The sequence below is a fragment of the Harpegnathos saltator genome, unplaced genomic scaffold (assembly GCF_003227715.2).
Source record: "Harpegnathos saltator strain DR-91 unplaced genomic scaffold, Hsal_v8.6 scaffold25, whole genome shotgun sequence".
NCBI classification, from domain to species: domain Eukaryota; kingdom Metazoa; phylum Arthropoda; class Insecta; order Hymenoptera; family Formicidae; genus Harpegnathos; species Harpegnathos saltator.
The window spans coordinates 1181705-1205107 of NW_020230039.1; the positions used below are offsets into that span (position 1 = coordinate 1181705).

General features: G+C 41.2%; 1 protein-coding gene across 1 annotated transcript in view; it reads right to left on the minus strand.

Moving 5' to 3' along the window:
* The window catches only part of LOC105186174 (leucine-rich repeat-containing protein 24), a 318562-nt gene extending 300076 nt beyond the window's left edge, over positions 1-18486 (minus strand). Inside the window, exon 1 of the mRNA XM_011146217.2 lies at positions 18103-18486. The gene's annotated coding sequence lies outside the window, so the exon portion shown is untranslated. The remainder of the gene's footprint in view (positions 1-18102) is intronic.
* Between the last annotated feature and the right edge of the window lie 4917 nt (positions 18487-23403).

Below are 23403 nucleotides of genomic sequence, written 5' to 3' on the forward strand. Positions count from 1 at the left end.
CAATTTGAACAACGCTGATCATTTTTCTAAACAACTCGAACTTACGTCGATACTTGGTTATATCAGGTGTAGTAAAAAGAAATTCATTATTTTTCCAATAGATGGCTTTAGTTATCTGTATCTCGCGTTGTATAAGTCCGATCAGGTTCCACTAGATGGCGTTAGAAAGATGAGATTTCGTACTAAACAAACTTTTCTGACAGTTTTGTGATTAGTTGACTCAGTTTTGTTTGAGCGCGCGTCAAAGATGGACACTAGCAAAGAGAAAATACGCTATATTTTACAGTTTTTCTTCGATAAAGGCGAAAACGCAAGCTAGGCGGCTGAAAATGTGAATAGTGTTTATGGTCCTGATACTGTAACAGCCAATCACGCGCAATTTTGGTTTCGTCGATTCCGTTCCGGTAATTTCGATGTCAAAGATGCACCACGCACTGGAAGGCCAATTGTCGAAAATATCGATAAAATCATGGACATTGTCGAGTCCGACCGTCATGTAAGCACTGTTTCGATTGCCCAAGAGCTAAAGATTGCCCAAAAAACCGTTTGGAACCATTTGAATAAGGCTGGATACAAAAAGAAGTTCGATGTATGGATGCCACACGAGTTAACGAAAAAAAACCTCATGGACCGAATTTCCATCTGCGAATCGTTGCTGAGTCGCAACAAAATCGACCCACTTCTGAAGCGGTTGGTCACTGGTGATGAAAAGTGGATCACTTACGACAACGTCAAGCGAAAACGGTCGTGGTTGAATCGCGGTGAGCCGACGGAAACGGTGGCCAAGCCAGGATTGACGGCCAGGAAGGTTTTGCTGTGTGTTTGGTGGGATTGGCAGGGAATTATCTACTATGAGCTGCTCCCCTACGGCAAAACTCTTAACTCGGAACTGTACTGTCAACAATTGGACCGTCTGAAGGAAGCAATCGCCCAAAAGCGGCCAGCTTTGACCAATAGGAGAGGAATTGTGTTCCATCAGGACAACGCCAGGCCACACACATCGATAGTGACTCGCCAGAAGCTCCGGGAGCTTGGTTGGGAGGTTCTTATGCATCCACCTTATAGTCCGGACCTGGCACCAAGTGATTACCATCTGTTCCTGTCCATGGCGAACAATTTTGCTGGTGAAAAATTCGCTTCAAGAGAGGCTTGTGAAAATCGACTGTCTCAATTTTTTGCCAATAGGGACGAGGGCTTCTATGAGAGAGGCATAATGAAATTACCTTCAAAATGGCAACAAGTTATCGAACAAAACGGCGCATATTTGATCTAAATCGGATCATTCTAACTATGGTAATTAAAACCTTCAATTTCATGCAAAAATAATGGATTTCTTTTTACTACACCTGATATTTCACCAGACGTTCTCGTCGAAAGTACTCAGTATCGAGCACAAAGTTGTATCGACGTAGAAGTGTTCTCATCCTCCAGGGTGAACATGCACAGAGCTGATCATTATGCGAACTACCCTGAGATTCGCGCTCGTAATTGCGCGCCTGATAACGGCTATTTTGTGTCTCCTGAGGGAAGGTATTCGAAACACTCGTAATATCGGACGGATTATTAGATTACGTAGCAGTCGTAAACCGGTAAAAGGTCTTCTCGTTCCCTGCGGAAAATATCACCCATTGAAACAATTCGCCACCTTCGAGAAATTATCTCGTCATTAATTTGCCGTTCTTACTCTTAATTATTCTCGACTTGTATCTTTCTTTTCATTCGCAAGCAATACTCACGTAACAGCAATGGGAGATATTGGGCCGAAATGTGGAAAGCGCGAAATGCAAAGGCTGCAAAGGTTGCTTGAAACAATCGGAGAGAGCTTTACTCTTTGACACGGAAAGCTCGCATCATCGACGAGCAAATCGCTCTCTCTTTCTTCCTCTCTTTCTCTCTCTCTCTCTTTCTCTCTCTCTCTCTCTTTCTCTCTCTCTCTCTCTCTCTCTCTCTCTCTCTCTCTCTCTCTCTCTCTCTCTCTTTGTATCTCTCTTTCGCTCTCAACTGTAGCATTATGTATTCACTTAGGTTTGCAGAAAAGTAGACAATGGGCTAAATTCGCGCTGACTTTCATCTCGATTGGAATCGCTTGACGTTGGAAAATTGGAGTCGCGGGACTTTTCATGGAACGCTGCGTCAAAAACGGGAAATCGCGATTGCGACAGTTTTCGCAGTGAGAAATCAAATAAGCGTCGATTGAAAATTCGCATGTCGTGATTAATTGGGTGGTCATGCCACAGTGAGTCGAGAGAGAAAAAATACAATTTTGTCTCGCAATTCGAGTATCGAACGAAGTTAGTTGGTTGCCGACTACACGCCACGGCCACGGTTGCAGCGTTCTCGCGAAAGGCTCGTTTATTTTACGTAACAATAATTTAGCAACTCTTTGTACCTCGAATTCAAACAGCTTTGCAACATTTACCGAACGCAATTCTACAGCGACTCGTTGCGTATCAATCTAAAGTCGATCGTTAAATTTTACTTTTAAATTTTTACTCAATAAGCGATTGGCCCCAGCGTAAAGAAGCGACGACGACAACGATTCGATCCGACGCCTGAATGTTGATACCGACAGGAGAAGAATTCCGTAAATGAAGGACAAAGAAGAAGCATGCATGTGACGAGGAATATTTAATGTTCTTATCTTTTGGAAGGGAAGCAAAGGATGGAAGCGATTTTCATTGAACAAAAAGGCAGCAAATATTATGTCGCGCGCGGGTCGCCAGATCGCTTTATACGCTCTTTGACGGAGGACACGAAAGAAGTTTGCTCTCAAAGCCTCCCTTGTAAACATTGTTACTTTTGCGAACGAGCGAATATCGCGCGAGTGAGCGAGCGAGCGAGCGGGCCAGTGAGTGAGCGCATGAGAAACAATGGCGGATCTCAGCAGAACGGCAGAAAAGACGCCGAGGAGACACTTGCTCGGGGAAAATTCCAATTTTCCGGCTGAATATTCGGCCGCAATAGCAGCTCGAATGCGACCGCGAAGAACATGCGGCACAAAAATTTTTTGAACTTTATCCGCACCATTTGCTTTCCATAATTTCATGAATACCAGTTTGAAAATACAATACGGTGCTCTAAACTACGTGCACAAAGTGACTTCTTGAGTTTTATACGGAAGATAAAGACAGTTCAAATAAAGTCGAGTTTGTGGATGAGTGTGTCGCGCGATGACAGTTCTTTCTATCACGAAAAAATAAAATTATCTCTAATCAGTCTGCAGCTGAAAGGTAAAAAGAAACAGGATAAAACAAAACAGTAAAATGCTGCTCTCAGGGTAAAAAATAAAGAATCCCTCTCTCTCCCTCTCTCCTTCTCTTTTTTATACTTGCTTCATAGTCGATTCGTACCCCGTTACTTTCGTGTCTGTGAAGTTGGCACATTATTTAAATTTTAAAAAAACCATGATAGTTCTAGTAGAACTTTTCATGGTTCTAGAGTTCCTGATGGAAAATAAAAAGAATTCCGCATTTTTACTATCAAAAAATGGCAAATGGAAAATTGTCGTGCTAACTTCACGAATCTAGTACGACACTTCCTCCTCTAAAGTATAAGAAATCAATAAATATCACTGCTTTTAGCAAGAGTTTCCCGGTAGTTCTGATCGAGTTCCACCTATGTATGTAATTAAAATAAAAAACTTCCAATAATTACGTTATTAATTAGGTGTACAAATGAATAATCCAAAATTTTCAGCTACATTCAAGGTTTATTTTAAAAGAAAGTAAATTAAATTGTTCAATCAAAATATTCGCCGTTGCTTTCTATAACTTTAAGCCATCTTTCAGGCAGCTGATGAATTCCATCTCGGAAAAATGTTACGTCTTTGGACACGATAAAGTCGTCAAGCCATTTCTGGATCTCATCCACTGATTGGAAGTGCATATCGGACAAGGCGTGTTGCATCGACCGGAACAAGTGATAATCGGATGGAGCAATGTCTGGTGAATACGCCGGCCGTGCTGCAAGACGTCCCAGCCAAGACTCATTATGGTGTCTTTCGTACTGGAAGCAATGTGTGGCCTGGCGTTGTCATGCAACAATTTCACTGGACGTTCTCCTTTGCCAGTATACGGGCGTTTTCGTTCCAATTTTTGACTCAAGCAGATTAATTGACGTTGGTAGCAGTCCGCAGTAACTGTTTCACGCGGTTCCAACAACTCATAATAGAACACGCCCTTAATATCCCACCAAATGCAGAGAAGAACCTTCTTTCCGAAGCGATTGGGTTTTGCGACCGATTTTGATGATTCGCCGGGATTTACCCATGATTTTCTGCATTTCGGATTGTCATAGAGTGTCCATTTCTCATTGCCCGTAACGATTTCCCACAAGAAAGACTTTCGACGCTGCTTATTGAGAAGAGAAAGACACGCTGCCACTCGTTGATTTTTGTTGGTTTCAGTGACTGGTTGGTTTCATGCGGAACCCATTTTCCTTATTTCTGAATCTTTTCCATCTCATGTAGGCGTTTGGAAATCGTTTGCTGCGTTACTCCCAACTGTTCTGCAAACTCTTTTTGTGTTTGTGCCGAATTCTCAGCGAGCAGTTGTTCCAAATCATCATTATCGCACTTCGGAGGGCCTCCAGGGCGTTGTTTGCCGATTAGACTGAAATTACCGCTTTTAAACCGCTTAAACCAAAATGCGCACACATCGTACGATACAACAGCTTCGCCGAGAAAGGAACAAATCGATTCGCACGCTCTTGCAGCATTTTTTCCTTGTTGGAATTCGTAAAGAATGCAGTGTCGGATATATACCTTATCTGTTGCCATTTTCGATTGTACTAAACTGAATACTTTGAAGGCCTTTCGCCAAACTATGTTCTTTTTAATAACTATATGTCAACATTGCATAATCACTAAAGAGCGGGAAAATCTATTTAATTTAAAATTGATTTCATAACTGCTTAAAATAATTTGGATTATTCATTTGTACACCTAATACATTAACAACGTATATTGTACCTACCACGACACTCGGAGAAAAAGTGTCGTGCTGATCATTTCTAGCTTACTTCTCGGTATATATCGACAGTTCTACATGAGTTCTAACTACGACCATTTAAAGGTAGAATTCCAGTCGCTCACTATTTTTAAATAATTTTTTAATTTTCGGACCTAGCACGACACTCGGAGAAAAAGTGTCGTGCTGATCATTTCTAGCGCACTTCTCGGTATATATCGACAGTTCTAGATGAGTTCTAACTACGACCATTTAAAGATAGAGTTCCAGTCGCTCACTATTTTTAAATAATTTTTTAATTTTCGGACCTAGCACGACACTCAGAGAAAAAGTGTCGTACTGATCATTTCTAGCGCATTTCTCGGTATATATCGACAGTTCTAGATGAATTCTAACAACTGTGATCGTTTTTAGGCAGAGTTCCAGTCGCTCACCATTTTTAAATAATTTTTTAATTACCGGATCCAGCACGATATTCGGAGAAAAAGTGTCGTGCTGATCATTTCTAGCGCACTTTTCGATATATTATATATCGACAGTTTTAGATGAGTTTTAACAACTATGATCGTTTTTAGGCAGAGTTCCAGTCGCACTATTTTTAAATAATTTTTTAATTTTCGGACCTAACATGACACTCGGAAAAAAAGTGTCGTGCTAATCATTTCTAGTACATTTCTCGGTACATATCGATAGTTCTAGATGAGTTCTAATAATTGTGACCGTTTTTAGGCTGAGTGCCAGTGGCTAATTATTTTTAAATAAATCAAAAATATATACCGAGAAATGTACTAGAAATGATTAGCACGACATTTTTTCTCCGAGTATCGTGCTAGGTACAATATACATTGTTAATATAAATAACGTAATTATTAGAATTTTTTTATTTTAATCATATACAGAGGTGGAACTCGATTAGAACTACCGGGAACTCTTGCTAAAAGCAGTGATATTTATTGATTTCTTATACTTTAGAGGAGGAAGTGTGCTAGATTCGTGTGCTAGATTCGTGAAGTTAGCACGACAATTCTCCATTTGTCATTTTTTGATAGTAAAAATGCGAAACTTTTTTTATTTTCTATCAGGAACTCTAAAACTATGAAAAGCTACTAGAACTATCATGGTTTTTTAAAATTTGAAGAATGTCGTGCTAACTTCACAGATACGTTACTTTTGCCCTGATTTCTCTCCTAACGCCCCTTTTTCCGTGAGAGAATCCATGATTTCCGTTTCGGATCGATCAAAACGTTTTAAAGAAAAGGTAACCCGATATTCGTCATTACCACCGTTCTAGGATTTCACGAAGCGTGCGGAATTGCGACAGAAAAAAGCGATGGACATATCGAATATCGCGGTTCTCGCCAGAGCGACGAGCGTATAGTAAGGAAGCATGGGGAAGAGAACAGAAGGGGCAAATGCGAGAGGGAGCACACTGCCAGTTTATCTTTCGGATTCTCGTAAAGGAGTTTAAGTCCACATTTATAGCCGTCCCGTTATCGTCGTACCGAGAAGAAAGTATATCACTTGATTTATGTGCTGGGGCGCACCGCGACAACTCGGCTGCGGAGTTGATGCACCAGAGTGCATCGATAATGGCAGCTCCTAATGGCGGAAATATCGCGGGATACATTATCCTTCGACGCGCGTACTGCGCGTCGTACGCGAACTGCGGATTCAAGGTGATTCAAGATGATTCAAGGTAACGCCGTGAATCGACCTGACTCGATTTTATAAATGGTTGGACTGTTGTTATATTGCGCTAACCGTGGTACAATATAGTACAATATGACATAGTTATCACGCGATAATAATTATGGTATAAACATACGGTGATATTACTTATAACGCACAGTCATAATTAAATAATTACGTGCGTGCTGCGTCGGCACATTATATAACATGCACCTAACTGCGCGATTCTGTAATTGCGACATCGAATTGTAGTTAAATTATTGCACTCCTACGGGATATGAAACATAAATACAGTAATGTGCGTTGAATTGCAATTGTACGATGCGGTAATTGCGGCGTTCAATCTTAATTAAACTACGGTACGCTCTCCTGTAAAAATCTTCCTCTGTACCTAAAACCGCGCGCGATCTCTTTTGTCGCAAAATAAATGTGACTGTGGGCAGAAAAGTAATATATTATTTTTCTCTTTTTTTTAAATCTCGAGATCCGTTTTGTTCAATGAAAGAATTAGTTTTCCAATGGGCAAATTCCTCCGTTGAATAAGACGGAACTTTTGTCTCGAAACTCACGAAAAATATCGGGCTACCTTCCTCTCCGTGATTGTACACGTCGTAAATAAAAGAAAAACGTCACGGACTTCTCCGTCTAAATTGAATATCGGTCCCGCAATGGCGTACGCGCGCGCGCGGACTCCAGACACTATCTTCCGCCGAAATATTTGTAGTCGAGGACGAAGGAGGTAACCCTCGTATCCTAATCCTTTGAGACAGCTACGGCAATCCCGGAGGGGCAGATAAACGAGATCCTATCGATGTGAAATAGCGCAACGCTCAGTGCGGCGATCTTCCGAGAGGAATCGCATTGTTGCGATATCCGGCGTCATTACGGGAAATGTACATTTAGCGACCATGACACAATAGCAGCTGCGCTGTAACTCGCGAGTGCTGCTTGCGAACTATGAGCAATGTGCTCCGCCCGCGAGAGTGTGTTTCTTTCCTCTTTTTTTACGCGTCGATTGTACGGAATATCTCCGAGCCGAAATAGCCACCGCGCGCGTAGCACCTTTCGCGCTACCTATTCTCTTTGAAGCTTGTATCTTCATTTAAACGTGCACCCGGAAAATTGACCGCGGCGTATGTTGCCACGCATGCAACAGAGCATGGCAATCTATTTTTTCTTTTCCGTCTTACCACTTTTTATCTATCGGACGGATGTTTGGCGAATTAATCGTGTTGGTAGAGAGAGAGAGAGAGAGAGGGGGAGAGAGAGGGGGAGAGAGGGGGAGAGGGGGAGGGAGAGGGGGAGAGAGAGAGAGAGGGAGAGAGAGAGAAAGAGAGAGAGAGAGAGAGAGAGAGAGAGAGAGAGAGAGGACTTTTCCTTTACCATGGTATTCCCCTCGCAACTGCCAATTAATACCGATGTACTTGATAGTAACCCGCAGTAATGAATGAGGCGCGTTGAAAACGGTGGCATTGTGCCGGAAGTTCGTGACTAATTAAAGGTCCCTTTTATGCACGTGCAACCGTTCCGTTCCGTTCAACTCCACGCAATGATATGAAAACAATCGAGACAAGAGTATCAGGCAATGAATTTTAAGAGCAGAGACTCGCGAAAGCTCTGTAAGAGCTGTCACGCCAATTATCACAATTACGATATCGAGTAATCAATCGCTAATGTTTGTCTATTTTCGAAATGCTGTCGTAAATTCATCTTCTGTCTTTTCGACACGAGCGGGTCGACTAAAGTCGACGGCTGCTCAACGTTCATTTTTTTACCTTGTTATTAATAAAATGATAAAGTTATATCTTATAAAAAATATCTTATAAAAAAATGATCTTTCATTTTCTATCAATTCTATCGATATAATAATGCTACCAATAGCGATTTTTAATCATACAATATAAGAATGCCTGGGCTTAAATGTCCAAACGCTTATACGCAGATAGAATTCGATAGGGCTTCTGATTCTCATTTGCTGACTTCTAGGAAAAAAATAATTCGGCTTAAAGGAAACTTAAAGGATAATAGAACCTATTTTTGTCGTTATTCCGTTGGCAAAATAATTTTTATTTTATCCGAAAAAACCTATCTGGGAAATTTTATTATTAAATAATTTTCTTTCTAGAAGTATGTAAACGAAAAGTCAGGTTGTTCTAAAATATGTAAACAATAATTTGTCGATTATGTTGGAAATAGAATTTGAAATATTTGAGAAGTTGTGAAGTTGGCTTCCTCAAACATTTTCTTTTTCAAATACCTTGTAAACTAAAAATATATATGAACGATGAGTAATTGAATCAGATAGATGAAATTTTTCGAATGTTGAAAGGCTAACTTCATAAAGGTAAACAACACATATTCGGACTACTTTACAAATCTGTTGTATTGCTTGCAAGTGTCATTTCGTGTGAACATATCTTTTTACGTAATATATGTATAACATTTTGCGGAAACGCATAAAATGTATTTATAGGAATTTATAGAGGACATGTAATAAGCAGAAAAATTCTCCATCATTTTTTAAACTACTACGTTAAAAATTGAGACATTAATGAAAGAAAATTGGCCAATCATTACGTATAATACGATAGGATACTTTAGATGAAGTCTTATCCAAGATGTCTAGATCTATCGACAATCTATTGGAAACGCTAGAGGTTATGCGTAATATTGAACAGCGGAGACATGCACTTCAGCGTTACAACACTGCATGCCGACATTATGTACCATCTACCGTTGCTAAGAGATTGTGAACAGGTTATATGTATATCTTAGATGAAACTTTATCTAAAGAGCTCGTTCTATTGCATCACACGCATTCACTATCTATCTCATTGCTTGCCAATTTCCTTTCATTAATACCTCACACACACACAATATAATTATCACGGCAATTTACAAAATAGTACAGAATCTTTATATTTAAATTAAGGAGTTTAACCTGCACATGTGCGTTTGGATATCTAAATCTATAGAAACTCTGTATAATTAATTCGCCAAAAGATGTAGCACATGAAAATATTTCGTACATAAATGTTTTCTCTCTGAGCGATTCTCGGCCGCTGAGTAATTCTATGCACTCTCCTAACTCTTTATGCGGCACATTTTTTTCTACCTCACGGAGTTCTGTGAGATCTTGCATTTTTATATTTTTTGGGTCGTTGATTACAAATGTGAAATCAGACTTCAAATATTCAAAATAGTAGATTCAACATAGCTACCATATAAGAATAAATTAATGTAAGAGTCTGAAATGCAAATCAGATATACAATATGAAGCTTTTACAGATCGTTATCGTCAGATAATGACGAGTTTTATGTCGAATTTACAAAATTCATTCAAGTAATTTGTTTATAAGAAAATCTAGCCTAGAAAATTAGCAAGCAAAAATTCTAGAAAAAATATTATATTTTGACATGTAAAGAATATTCAGTAAAATTTTCAGCCTCTAACCTTAACTACTTTCCTATCTTTTTTCAAAGCTTTTTCTCAATTTTACTTGTTTATAAATAATTAAAAATGAACAATCGGATATAAAAATTATGGGGAACATATAAAGTAAATATTAATATATCAAAAAAATGTAAAATCATTCTCATTTTTATTAAACTGTAAACAGTATAGTAAAAAACTGAAAGAGGAAAAAGTGATAAGTATATATATTTGTCGCTGCTATACAAAGGATTAAAGTGAATCAACAAAAATATTTCTGATTGAACCAGCGAAAAAAATATTTCACCGATAATCAATGAGTATTCACTAATTTCCAGTGAAAACATTCCTATTTTACTTATAGCAGCGTCTTATATCTTGCTGATTCCGATCAGTGAAAATAAATCTCTATTATACAGAGTGTATAAAAATTACCGGGACGGTGAAATATCTTGAAAACTAAACATTTTAGGAAAAACTGTTTCAGATAAAAGTTGTATAGTTTCAAGGGGAACATAAAACAACTATATCATTTTGTTTACAGATAATGCTATTTTCGAGATATTCACTGATCATTACTTTTCTTAAATGGAAATCCCAATTTTTTATTATATCATTTTTTTCTACCAATTAATTTGAACAACTTTTGTCTGAAATATATTTTTATTTACCTAATATTTTTTGAAATATTTAAGAAAAACTTGATAACTTTTCAATATTTAACTTACGATATCTCGCTAACTATTTATCAGAAGAAAAATGATATTAGACTTTTTTATTCCATTTGGTCTCAAGAATATGTTACAATATTGCCCTAACTTTTGTTAACCTATCGATTTTTGGAAATTTCGAAATCATCAAGTTAACAAAAGTCAGGGCGCTATTGTAATGATATATTCTTAAGACCAAATATAGTAAAAAAGTCTAGTACCACTTACTTCTCCCGACAAATAGATATCGTAAATTAAAAATTGGAAATGTTTTCCTTAAATATCTCAAAAAATATTAAACAAAAAAAATATTGCATACAAAAGTTGTTCAAATTGATTGGTAGAAAAAGGTGATATAACAAAAAATTGAAGTTTCCATTTAAAAAAATAATGATCAGTGAATATCTCGAAAGTGGCACCTGTAAACAAAATGATATAATTATTTTATGTCCTCCTTGAAAGTATATAACTTTTGTCTCCAAAACATTTTCTTCTAAAATGCTTAGTTTTCGAGATATTTCGCTGTCCTGGTACTTTTTATACACCTTGTATGTATTCGTTATGTACAACAACCTAGTTATAAGGTAAGTCCGGGATAGATGGGCATAGAGGATAGATGGTCAATTGCTATAATTTTGTTAATATATGCTAGGCGTCAGCGATCGGTCGGTTCTGAGTTGGATGTGCCACGAGTAAGTGTGTTTCATCCTGATGCCTAGAAACACTGCTATTGTGAGTAAATAAATGTTTTATGTTTTCGGCAACCTCCAAAATGTTTCACACGTCAGAAAAATACCTTGCGAATGCAGTTTATTTTAAGTTACAACATTAAACCTGAGCTTAAACGACTAAAAAACATCGTATTTTCATATTTTCATATTTAATCTCGAAATTCGTCACCGAGACTACGTTTTACACGGTATACGTATTTTTACGCGAACGGTCTTCCAAACGGAGGTAGATGGTCCATGTTTTTAGGGTTAGATGGGCAGCCTACTTAACGAGAAATAGCCATAGACATAGGAATATAGGGACAGAGCATAAGCCCGTGAGATAGGCGAGGAGAGTTGTACTGAAATATGGGGGGTGACTGTGCCTAAGTTTCATTGTCTACAATAGTGCACATATTCAGAGCGTGTGATGCAACGACTTGGCTGTCACTGGCAAATAGTAAATATAACAAAATGATAAGAACTATTTACACTGACAGTATTTTGCAGAGGTTATGCATGTGTCTTTTTTTTCATAATTTCACTCACACACAACTTCACACACATCTATGTATGTATCAAATACTTACACACGGTACAACCACCAATTAGATTTAGGCACAGTTTACCTCGTCGCACCGTCCCGCAATGGTTATCCCCCCGCAACTCTATGCTCTGTCCCTATATTTCTATGTCTATGGAAATAGCAAGCAATGGACATCGGATCGACATTTTCTAGATATATATATATATATCTATTCGATTGTCATTTTTCCCTAGTACTTAACATTAAATGTCCAGTTTGTCAACACCGATCGGTTAATCGGAGTTGGATGTATCACGAATAGGTGTTCCTTCCTGATACACAAAAACATTGTTATTATGAATAGTATAAATAAATATATTATAAATAAATGTTTTATGTTTCTATTAACCTCCAAAATATTTCACATGTGGGAATAATACCTTGCGAATATGGTATTTATTTTGAGTTATAACATTAGACCTGAGCTTAAACGACTGAGCTTAAATTAGACTGAGCTTAAACGACGAAAAAGCATTGTATTTAACCTAAAAATTCATTACCATTACAGATGACGTATGCCCAACTATCCTTTGACATATGACCATCTAACCTGGACACCTGACCATCTATCCCTCACAGAATATTTTTAATATTTCGTTATTATTGGTGTCCCATGAATTCTTTTCCACAAAAACTCTTCCTTAAATATTATCCTGAATGTGTTAATATGTTGTTGACCATTTATTGCATTAATACAGATGAGTTATTTGCAATTAAAAAAATTATGTCCATCTATCTTGGACTTACCCTATATAATAATATATAAATTCGTCTGATATATAAATTCGTGATAAATTGTGCCAAACCTAACTTTTTGCATTCTGCACGGCGATCGAATTGTTGTCTTTAATGCATCTGATGCGCGATGGATCTATTTTTATTTAGAAGTTACATCAGTAAAAGAAACAGTCACTGCCTATTAACTCAATTTTTCAGCGAGACTTTCCTAATCGCAGTGCCATATCTATAACTGACCTATAGCATTTCAATAAAGAATATACCAGTTGTATTTTAGAACATGGCGAACAGTACCGTACCGAAACAGTTAAAACTCTGATTATTTCTCTGACGTTTCGGCAGATGATTCTTCGTCGTCAGTTACGTTTCCTCGCGTCAGCAAGAACGCAAGATCGTCTACTGAAGAATCGTAGGATACAGAAGTGCGCAACTTTCCGTCTTCACGGCCTCATAAATTTGCGAACGTACGTCACGCTTGAATTTTGAAGAATTGGTAGTTAACATAAAAAATAGACGAGCATGCGTACCGTATAAAAAGAGTGCGTCGCCGCATTAGAACCTGAGACAGAGCACCGGCTTTAACATATGCTCCATAATGCGTCAAATTGCGTGCGCCTTTGAACGGCTCGTCACGCACGTTGCGCAACGTTTCGATTGTTCGATACAGGAAGTGGACCGCGTTTCCGTCACCTGCCTCCAACTTTCCGGCCAATTCTCGAGCTCTTTCGCTAGCTGACAGACAGGCCGGCCGGCCGGCCGGCCGGCCGAGTAAGCGAGAATTATTACTGGGACGCGGAATTATTGCGCGCGATCAAAACAACAGTGACGACGACTGTGCGCGCGCGTTCCGGATATTTTCTCGTTACCGGATTTTCACTGTCGCGCCGAATGAAAGATCGACGCCGTTAATTCTGACGTTAATGCAGCATTAACGTTAACGTCCGTGGGACGTTGCATCAGCTCGCATTGAGTTTCATAAAAAAAAGGGAAAGAAATGCTTTCCCGTTATTCTCGTACGCCGGAAGTATCGTTTACGCGCTACGGTGAAACTAGAGGCGATTATGTTTGTCATAATGCGCGAAGGTGCGTGGAGTAAAATTTGCGTGAAAATGGAATACGACCGCGACTTTGAGGGTCGCCGCGGTATCATCGACGAGATTCCGCCCGTATGAAGGGAAATCTTGGCAATGCGTGTAACAACGCAATTTATATGCGTCCTGCTGAATTTACATGTGAAAGAAGCGCGGCGTAACGACGGATATTTACATCGCACCGTATTTTCCTCGGTTTCTACGGGGTGTCTCGGGAAATATTGCGACACGTTCGTACCGACCGACAAATGAATTTTCATCCGCTCGCCCTATTTCGATTTCGAAGTCCCTCTCTCCCCCCTCTCTCTCTCTCTCTCTCTCTCTCTCTCTCTCTTTCGACGAACTCCTCGCCGGATCCAGCATCATAAAAGGAAATAGTTGTTTCGAAAGTTGCGCGCGACTTTGGTTATCCTCGTTTAGGATTTCGAAACGGAGAAAGTTTGTAAAAGTACGAAACGAGTGTAAGAGGTAAAGGGCCGATGGACCAGGAATATCGGCTTTTCTCGTTGTAACACTTTCTGATGTAATAATACAACGTCTGTCAGCATTAATACCACCTGTTTAAACAACGATATCTAATGATGTCTCGGATCAATGGATGCGGTTGATTAGTTATCATATTACTGTTATTATTCGCTGTTTCTGCTCGTTCCTGTCACACCGGCGTGACATGTTAATGTGACCGAGCATGAGTGTGTTAGAGATGTATTTTCACCTGATACGATTAATTTCGGTGAAAAGGACTTCTCGCGGACTTCGGATTCTATAGAGACAACCCCGATAGTCCCACGCGCGTTATACATAGGCACGAGTGATTTCTACAGACGTTCGCAAATTTCTCCCCGTGATTAAATTCCCGTCGTTTGCCCTCTCACAGAATTCCGCCGACTCTCTTTTATTCAATAAGTCGCGGCAAAAAATCAATCCGATAGCATTTCTGCGCCGATGGCCGGAGCGTACTAAGGAATCGATGAATTCTGTTTACCCAGGCAGCTGCGTGTCAAAATCCGGCAGAAATTTAAGTGGAAAAAGTCTACACCCCACGAGCCGAGCTTCGCTGACTCGAAAAACCAGACTGCCACTTGGTCGATAACCCCGCTCGCAGTCGGACTGCTTCGGGGTTACTAAAGGTTACAACCTCCACTTTCGAGTCCACGACCGAAACAATATCACATAAGTAACGTGTCGGATCGAATGTGCTAATATTAAAAGCCCGATTAAGAAGTACCGCCTCGCTGAAGACGAGGGAAGAGATGATATGGCGAAAATAATGCGTATTTCCACCCGTTCTCCCTTCTACCTCGACATTGATCTAAATTATATTAACGTGTAATATTCCTCTGATTTCGAATTGACTTTTTATAATTAATTCACAAATTGTTTGTACACGCATTTTTTTTAACTTGCAGCGGCGTGACCGATATTACGTTTCGATATTAAATTTCAATGTTCATTAAAAGCCCGACCATTCGACCATGCTCGAAAACACAATTCCTGCGGCTGACATCGGATACGTGAAGTTTTAATTTGCAACGCGTTAATGCTCAACGAATGTCATACCGACGAAATTCGAGCTCTCTTCCCTCCTCCCTCGTCTCGTTTTGTCGCGGTGCCTCGATGATTTATGAAAACTGATCTCGAAAAAGTTACGCCCGGCTGCAAAAGTTCTCAACGGTTCAAAAGTCGATGGGCGCTTTTCGGAGGCTATCGGACTGCAAGATTCGTCGGCACGCGTCACGTCCCACGTGAAAGTGGAAAGTTTTCCACGTGACTACGAATCGGAGAAGTTTCCTCGGCGGATTATCCGCCCGATAATGTCGTCCGCGCGTGAATACAACGGGACGAGGTGAATCATCCGTCGTTTGATATTATACGTTGCGCATTTCTGCATCTACGCCTCTATATTATACAGTACTATAAATACTATAGTATACCACACTGCACCAGGGAGATACTCGATTTCGCCGATCTTAAATTCCTAGGGAACCTAAATTGCCGTCCGTGTATCCCGCCTTCCTCGAATTTCTAACCGGGGAAACCCTAACCCGCGAATCTAAGGACCTCTCGTGAATCTAAGAATCCCTCGCGAATCTAAGGTTCCACGGAGGAGGAGGCTGCAGTTCGTCAGATCGCCGGCGTACAAACTGCTGGTATCCAGGGGTTCCGCGCATTCCTTCTTCGAATCCTGCGTTCCGTGGAACCTTTACAAACTTTGCTCTCCGCCGCTATCGTGTCTTCCACATATATTAGATTCCGCGAATTGTAGCTTTCACCGGGAATCTAACATCCACAACCACCACACACCATCATCGTCCGCAGATCGCAGTTTCTACAAATCGCGAGTTCCTTGAATCTCGGCTCTCGCAGTAAAATCTATCCATAACTTCCCACCCGACCTCCACCCATATCTTCCGCCCTCTGTAGCACCGCGGTACGTAGCGCTCCTAAATTTTACGAATCCCAGGATACCAGGATACCCGCGCACATATTCGTCCTTTCACGGAGGTGCCGTTATGGCATAAGGAGGGAAAAGCGAGCACTCGACCACAAAAGTGAAAAAAAGTGGGCACGAGTCCGGACCGTCCAGGATCAACGAGAGCACGTCCTCGTCCCCTTCTCCGCACTCTTCTTCCCTTCTAATTGCCTCAACCAGCGTCGCGGCGGAGCCATTAATTTCGTTTAATCGACTGCTCTTCTTCTCGTTGCCAACAGAGAAGAGCTCGCTCCGGTCGATCTCCCGGCAAACGATTTCCGAAGGATGGAAAGAAGGAACGAGCGGCGAATCGAGGGCAGGGGGTAGAGAAAGAGCAGGACAACGGGAGGAAAGAAGAAGAAGAAAAAGTGAGCGAGCACGCGACGAGAACGGAGAGCGGAGCGCAGAATGGTATTGCGTGACTTCCGCGGGGCGCGAGAAATGATGAATTTGGCGAGACGAAGTAAACGGCGGGGCCTCCCGACATAATCTCCCGCTCTCGAGGAAACGCGAGGGCGACGAAAAAAGCCGGCGAGCGTTTACGCGGATTAATAAGCGTGATGTAACAGAAATTACCGGCGCCGAAACGGCGCGGTAATTGTGTTACGACGACGACGACAACGACGGCGACAAGCAAGAAACAACGAGCTGCTGCCGACGACGAATCACGAAAGCGGCGAATTCAAATCGAATGACGGTGCTGAGCGATCGATTAAAAGATTGATAATTATAAGACAAACACACATCAATTCTCTGGCTGCTTCAGCTGATGACGCGTGACAAATTGCGCCGTTAATGTCGCGATCGTTGCGAAACTGACGGAGGGTCTTGAGCAAACGATTACGACGACGGGCGTCTCTGCTATCTTACACTCTTCCGCCTTATCAGTCGGGTATATCACCGTCATTAGTTTCAACAAAACGGATCGACGCATCCGGCCCTCACTTGATTCATTACGGATGTAACGGAAACTATGGGATTGCCGCATAATGGTGCTCGCAGCACTTTACACGAGAGGGATGAAATTGAGCATGTCTAAGTGGATACAGCGAGTTCTAGGCTGAATTATTGCGCCGTCACGATTCCCGGCCGGCCCTACGCGGCTAACTACCCTATTACAATTAAATTTACGACACTCTTTAAACTCTTCCATGAAACAGCACATTCGCGTTTCCGCCTCTTTTTCTCAGCCAGCCCAAGCTGCAATTGGATCTACGCCCGCTCTGCCGCTCCGCGCCGATCTCAAACTTGCGCGATTCATGCTACGCCTGAGGCACAAAAGCCCGTGATGAGATTTGCCGCGCCTTTTTTTCGAACTTCAACTTGAATTCGCGATGAAATTCGCGCTGTCGTTTCCCAAAACGCCCGGCTACGACGACCGCGCGATTCAGTCACTACGCCAGCCATTCAACTTCTCCAAGCAAGTGCACAGCACCACCGACTTTCAAACTGACGATAAAGTTTACACCTTGCACCTCGAATTCTCCGGACGACCCATCGGGTAAATATATGTTACCGTTTCAATTTCCCAGTCAAAGGCGCAATGGGCACATCCGCGCCAGTTGGTCAAAACAACCCGATCATCGGCGCCGTTTCCGCGCAAACAACGGGAGAGAGTCGATATCGAGATCCCCGCGCGTTCTCCGCCGCAGTACGAAACACGCGGTTAATCGAGATCGCAAGTTGCTTCGGATCGCCGTCTTACCTCCCACAAACCTCCGTCACGAGACTCCGTTCGCCATGACCGCGGGCATCCTCAAGGAGAGCACAGCATCTTCCAGTATCCCTCGAGATCGCAAGGACACATGAGCTTACATCCTTCCACGCACTCAGCCGGTTTCGCGGAGCACGCAAGTTTCTGTTGTCGAGCACACGCGAGAACAAGCACCTTTTGCGACTCCGTACGTCCGCATGCACGTCTTCGAAGATCACAGAATGACGAGTAAACGAGGAAAATGAAAGAACAGATTCACGTGTACCGGAGGAGTCTCTCGATCTCGATCAACGGAACGCGAGAAAGAGAGACAGCCAGAAGAACGATCGAAGAGAGACTCTTGCAAAGGGCGACATAAAATCCAAGCTCAACGTCCGCGCAACGACTGGCGCCTGACACCTCCACCCTTCCGACAACACCCCATCCACCCCCTCACAAGGGCCGGACGAGAAGTAGGCAGGGGCTAGAGAGGGGAAGCACGAGGAGTGACGGAGAGAACCGAGCGTGAGATTCTCGCCACGAGTGGCGCTGACGGCAGGATGTGTAGGGAGAGATAGTGGGGATTGGTTGGCTGGTCGTTGTACGCTGGTGCACGGTTGGGAACGCGCAACGGGGGTGAACGGGGGTTCCCCGCGCTCTTTCCTTCTCTACGCAACGAGGGATTTCCGCGGCACCGACAGAGCGAAAGATAGAGAGAGAGAGAGAGAGAGGGGGGGAGGGAGGGAGGGAGGGAGAGGGAGAGAGAGAGAGAGAGAGAGAGAGAGAGAGAAAGAGAGAGAGAGAGAGAGAGAGAGAGAGAGAGAGAGGGAGAGAGAGAAATCGGTCGTGACGGCGATCCGTGACAGCGGCGCACGCGCGCGGTCCTAGATTTCGTCTCGCCTCCTGATTTTTCGTAATAAAAACGTTTGTCTTGTCGAGTAGCGCGGCTCGCATATCTCCGACGCAGCGTGCAGCAGCAGCAGCAGCAGCAGCGCGCGCGTGTGTCTCCCACGCGCCCCGTGCTTACACGAGATTTGAGGAAAGGTAGGACGAACGGTCCGTTGGTCGTTCGGTCGGTCGGTCGGTCGCTCGTTCGCTCGTGATGCGTTTGCGTTCACGCGCGCCACGAAAATCGAGAGAGAACGAAACGAGAATCAATGGTGTGGAGTGACGGCTCGCGCCGTGGAGTACTACAGCAGGGGAAAGTTACCCGAGTGTTAAGAGGTGTGGCTAATCCTTAAGCACGCGCCAAGGGGGAAGCGGAATTTCCGCTCGGTCCATGCAAGAAGAATACCCAACGTTTATCTCCCGCCACGTGGCGAGGGTTGAGTTAATTTAGGATCCCGAACATGACAACGCCGTTATAACCGTTGATATCGTCGCTGCTTCGCAATTTTGACTTTTTTCCAGCCGATAGCGATACGTCCGACTGTGAAGAATGAAGGAGATGCATGAGAGTGTGGAGTAGGAGGAAAGGAGGGGAGGAAGAAGTCGGTGAATTCAGCTGCGTGTAATGAATCGATCGAAGACGCAGACTGTCTTATTAGTTTCGTACTTAGTGGCAAAACGCTTGAAACCATTGCGAGAATCGGAGAAGATCAGCGGAGAAGACCAGCGGAGATTGCGCGGCTGTCATTTAAGATCAACGAACACTTTGATATTGGATACTACTTTCTGACTCCTCACGGATTACGGACGATCTGGCTCCATTATGTAATTTAAGCTGTAATTTATCCGCTTGGAATATCCAGAATTTGCGGTCCAAACTACTTCGCGAAGCCCACTTTAGCACGCTACACTCGCGCGATGTAACGTTCCGTACATAATGATAAATGTCAAAACCGCCGCGGCTGCAACAGGCGTAAGAAATAGTTCGGAGTAATTTGTAGCCAACACAGTAATTGATCCATTATTGAGACGTATATATACGCGTATCTTCAATCGCGACGCGCTCGTAACTCCAGTTACACATTCTTCGGTAAACACACCGGGATGTATCTCCAATCTGCGAGTGAGCTGTCTCTATCCAAGGAATTGGACTCACCTTATTTATATTACAGAAGTTAATTTTAATGTCAAATTAAAAATGCACGAGGCAACCTCCCGCGAAGGAGGATAGGGACAGGGATAGGAGAGATAAAGATAAAGAAATAGAGAAAGAAAGGGAGACTCTTCCTTTAAGACGATTGCAACACAAACAGCGAATACATTTCTGTCTTATACATGTACAAATCACGAATATTCTGATCGTTCTAGGTGGAGAGGATTCGTTCCCGAAGGACGAAGCAGGCAACTGGAAAGTTAAATAGAAGCCCGTAATAACGAACTCGGGACGTGCCTCAATTGCAGGCGAACTATTTTCATATTTATCTTTTCTGCCGTAACGATATACCGATGCCAAGGAGCTCGTCTTTGTCGTCAATTAGTAAGGCTCGAAACACAAACGGAGAGACGAATTGCACAGTTTCTTAACGATTCCAAAAGAAGACGAGAAAAGTCATTACAAGGACCGTTGCGCATAATGGCGCATTGATAAGGATTGTCCTTTAAGAAACCGTTTGCGTCTTTCGGAGGTGGTACTAATAAGACCCACCGAGGCCTCGATAACAATTAACGGATTAAAATATTTCTTTGGGCAACAAGACCTCTCTCGTTAGGCGATTTCTCTTTTAGCGAAAGCTAATGATGAACTCAGCGAGACGAAGGACAAAAAGAAGTGTTTCCGATACGAAGCGCAATTTGTGTAGACAACGCAAGAAAGAAATCCTACGCTCCAACATATCCCAACGTTACCGTTTCTGCCATGATAAAATACTCGATTCGAACAGCCACAAATCGCGAGTGTGTGGAGCGCGCGCGTAACATCCATTCAAATTTGAATGGAAATTAAAATGGCGATTTTAACCCGGCATGAGAAACACACTCGATTTATAAATTACAGTATTCAACGCGGTTTAATAAAACACGCGGCGCCTCTGTTTTTCGGGTTAACCAGGCCACGATGTGAACGGTCGTTGTTATTTTTTTCCAGCTCACCAACGGACTATCAAACCGACGTGCCGTGTATCCAATTTATTTTTAAACAGTTTCTCACAAACTGATGGTTGCATTATTTTACGGATTAGAAGTTTTTTCACGTAACTTCGTAAGATATTTTAAAACATCACGTTTAACATTACGCATGTTAATAATTTAACGTTACCAATGAAAATTGGCAGTGAACTTGCCAATAAAGTAAAATGTTATTTATTCATTTCCAAAGATACTCACAGTGTCTGTTTCACACCTTACGCACATGATATTTCATTTTAATTGATATTTAATTGATAAATATCATATCTCGAAAATAAAACATTTTTGAGAAAAATGCGTTAAACAAAAATAACAGGTTTCCCAGCGACACGGTGCAATACATATACGTGTCCTACGCAAGACGGTCAAACACTAGTGTGTAAGTACGACGGGTTAAACTGGATAGAAAAGTGTCTTATCATTTTTTAAACAACTACATAAAATCTCGTGTTATTAGTGAAAGAATATTAGCAAATCAGTATGCAATACAATAAGACAACGCGATCGCATGAAAAATAACTAATTGCGCGATTGTCTTTTAGCAGTGATTAGTATCATATGGCAGTGAAATACGGAGAAAAGATGCGAACGGTGCATATACAATGTTTATCGTGACACTCAATACCACAGACTTCTATATAGGGTAACACCGAAAAAGGTGCCAAACTTTGATACTATATTCTTTCTAAGGATGAAAAAGGTTATATAAACATAAGTCCTGAAACTCTTTCTTTCCAAGATATAACTTTTTTGTTTATGATTGAGTATTGTAAGAATGTTTAAAGCTTACTTCAAGAAATTGCTAGAAAAGATTTCCTTCAGCAGTAATACACGCTTCATATCGACATTGCAGAGATTGTCGAAGACATTCAAAAATTCCTGTGTATTCCGAATTTTTTCACACGTGGCAATAATCCGGTTTTTGAGTGTTTCCAGATTGTCAATAGTATTATTATCATAGATTAAACTTTTAAAATGTTCCCACAAATAAAAATCTAAAGGAGTTAAGTCAGGGGAACGTACAGGCTAGGCAATTGGTCTTCCTCTGCCAATCCACCGATTGGTGTAATTGTTATTAAGACATTTTCTAGCAATTCGACTAAAATGGGTCAGAGTTCTATCGTGTATAAACCACATTCGAATGTGTGTTACCAATGGTACATCTTATAATAGTATAGAAAGTTCAGTTTTCAAAAATTGTGTATAATTTCTACCGTTGAATATAAATGGAAAAAAAACTGGTCCAATAAACAAGTCTCCAATAATTCCAGCTCACACGTTGCGTGAAAACTGGTGTTGGTATCGAGATTGATTAACAGCGTGCGTATTATCTAAGCTTCAAACATTCCTTCATACTCAATCATAAACAAAAAAGTGTTTATATCATGGAAAGGAAGAGTTTCCGGACGTATATTTATATGACCTTTTTTCATTCTGAAGAAGAGTAGAATACCCTATCGAAGTTTGACCACTTTTGTCGATATCACCCTGTATAACATATCTAGACTGCTAATACAGATGAGTGCATAGTCGAAAAGCTATTGCAAGGTATAAATGATGGTGGAAGTAGCGGTCATATTGGAAATAGGCACTATGAGATGTTCGTATTTATTATTACTGCGGTATAATATGATGATCTTATATTATTATCTACCTTTCGCTCTTTCTGTCCTTATCACTACCTATTGGTTTACTATTTGGTTTACTTTCAATATGGCGGTAGGATTTACCAGTGCATTATGGTTAGGACCATAATTACAGTAAAACTAAATCGAATATTTGTCTTTGCTCTCATATACACCTGCACAATAAGAATCATCGGATGTTTAGTCACATACATAGACTTGAGGCCACTTCTATCTTCTCTCATTAAAAAGAAATGAGGATATGGAATCCTAAATAATCAGAGAATAGCAACCGAAAGCTAGCTCACTTATTGGATGACCGCGGCTCCAATCAAAATCGAGAATGTTGGACTCGCAGTTGATATTTCCGAATACGAAAAATTAATATTTGTAATGATATTAACAAAATAAGCAGGTTCCTAGATAATGAACAAAAAAAGTCATATGATAATACTACTTTATCATACAAGATATCGCTGTTATGTATCAATTTTGACGACATTTCTCATTTAATATTCTGAAATTTAAAAAATCTCTTATTTCACATTAATTACAGTGTTTGAACAAAAACACTTTTGAATTCCTTGTAACTTTAAAAAGGCTATTCTTCATTTAA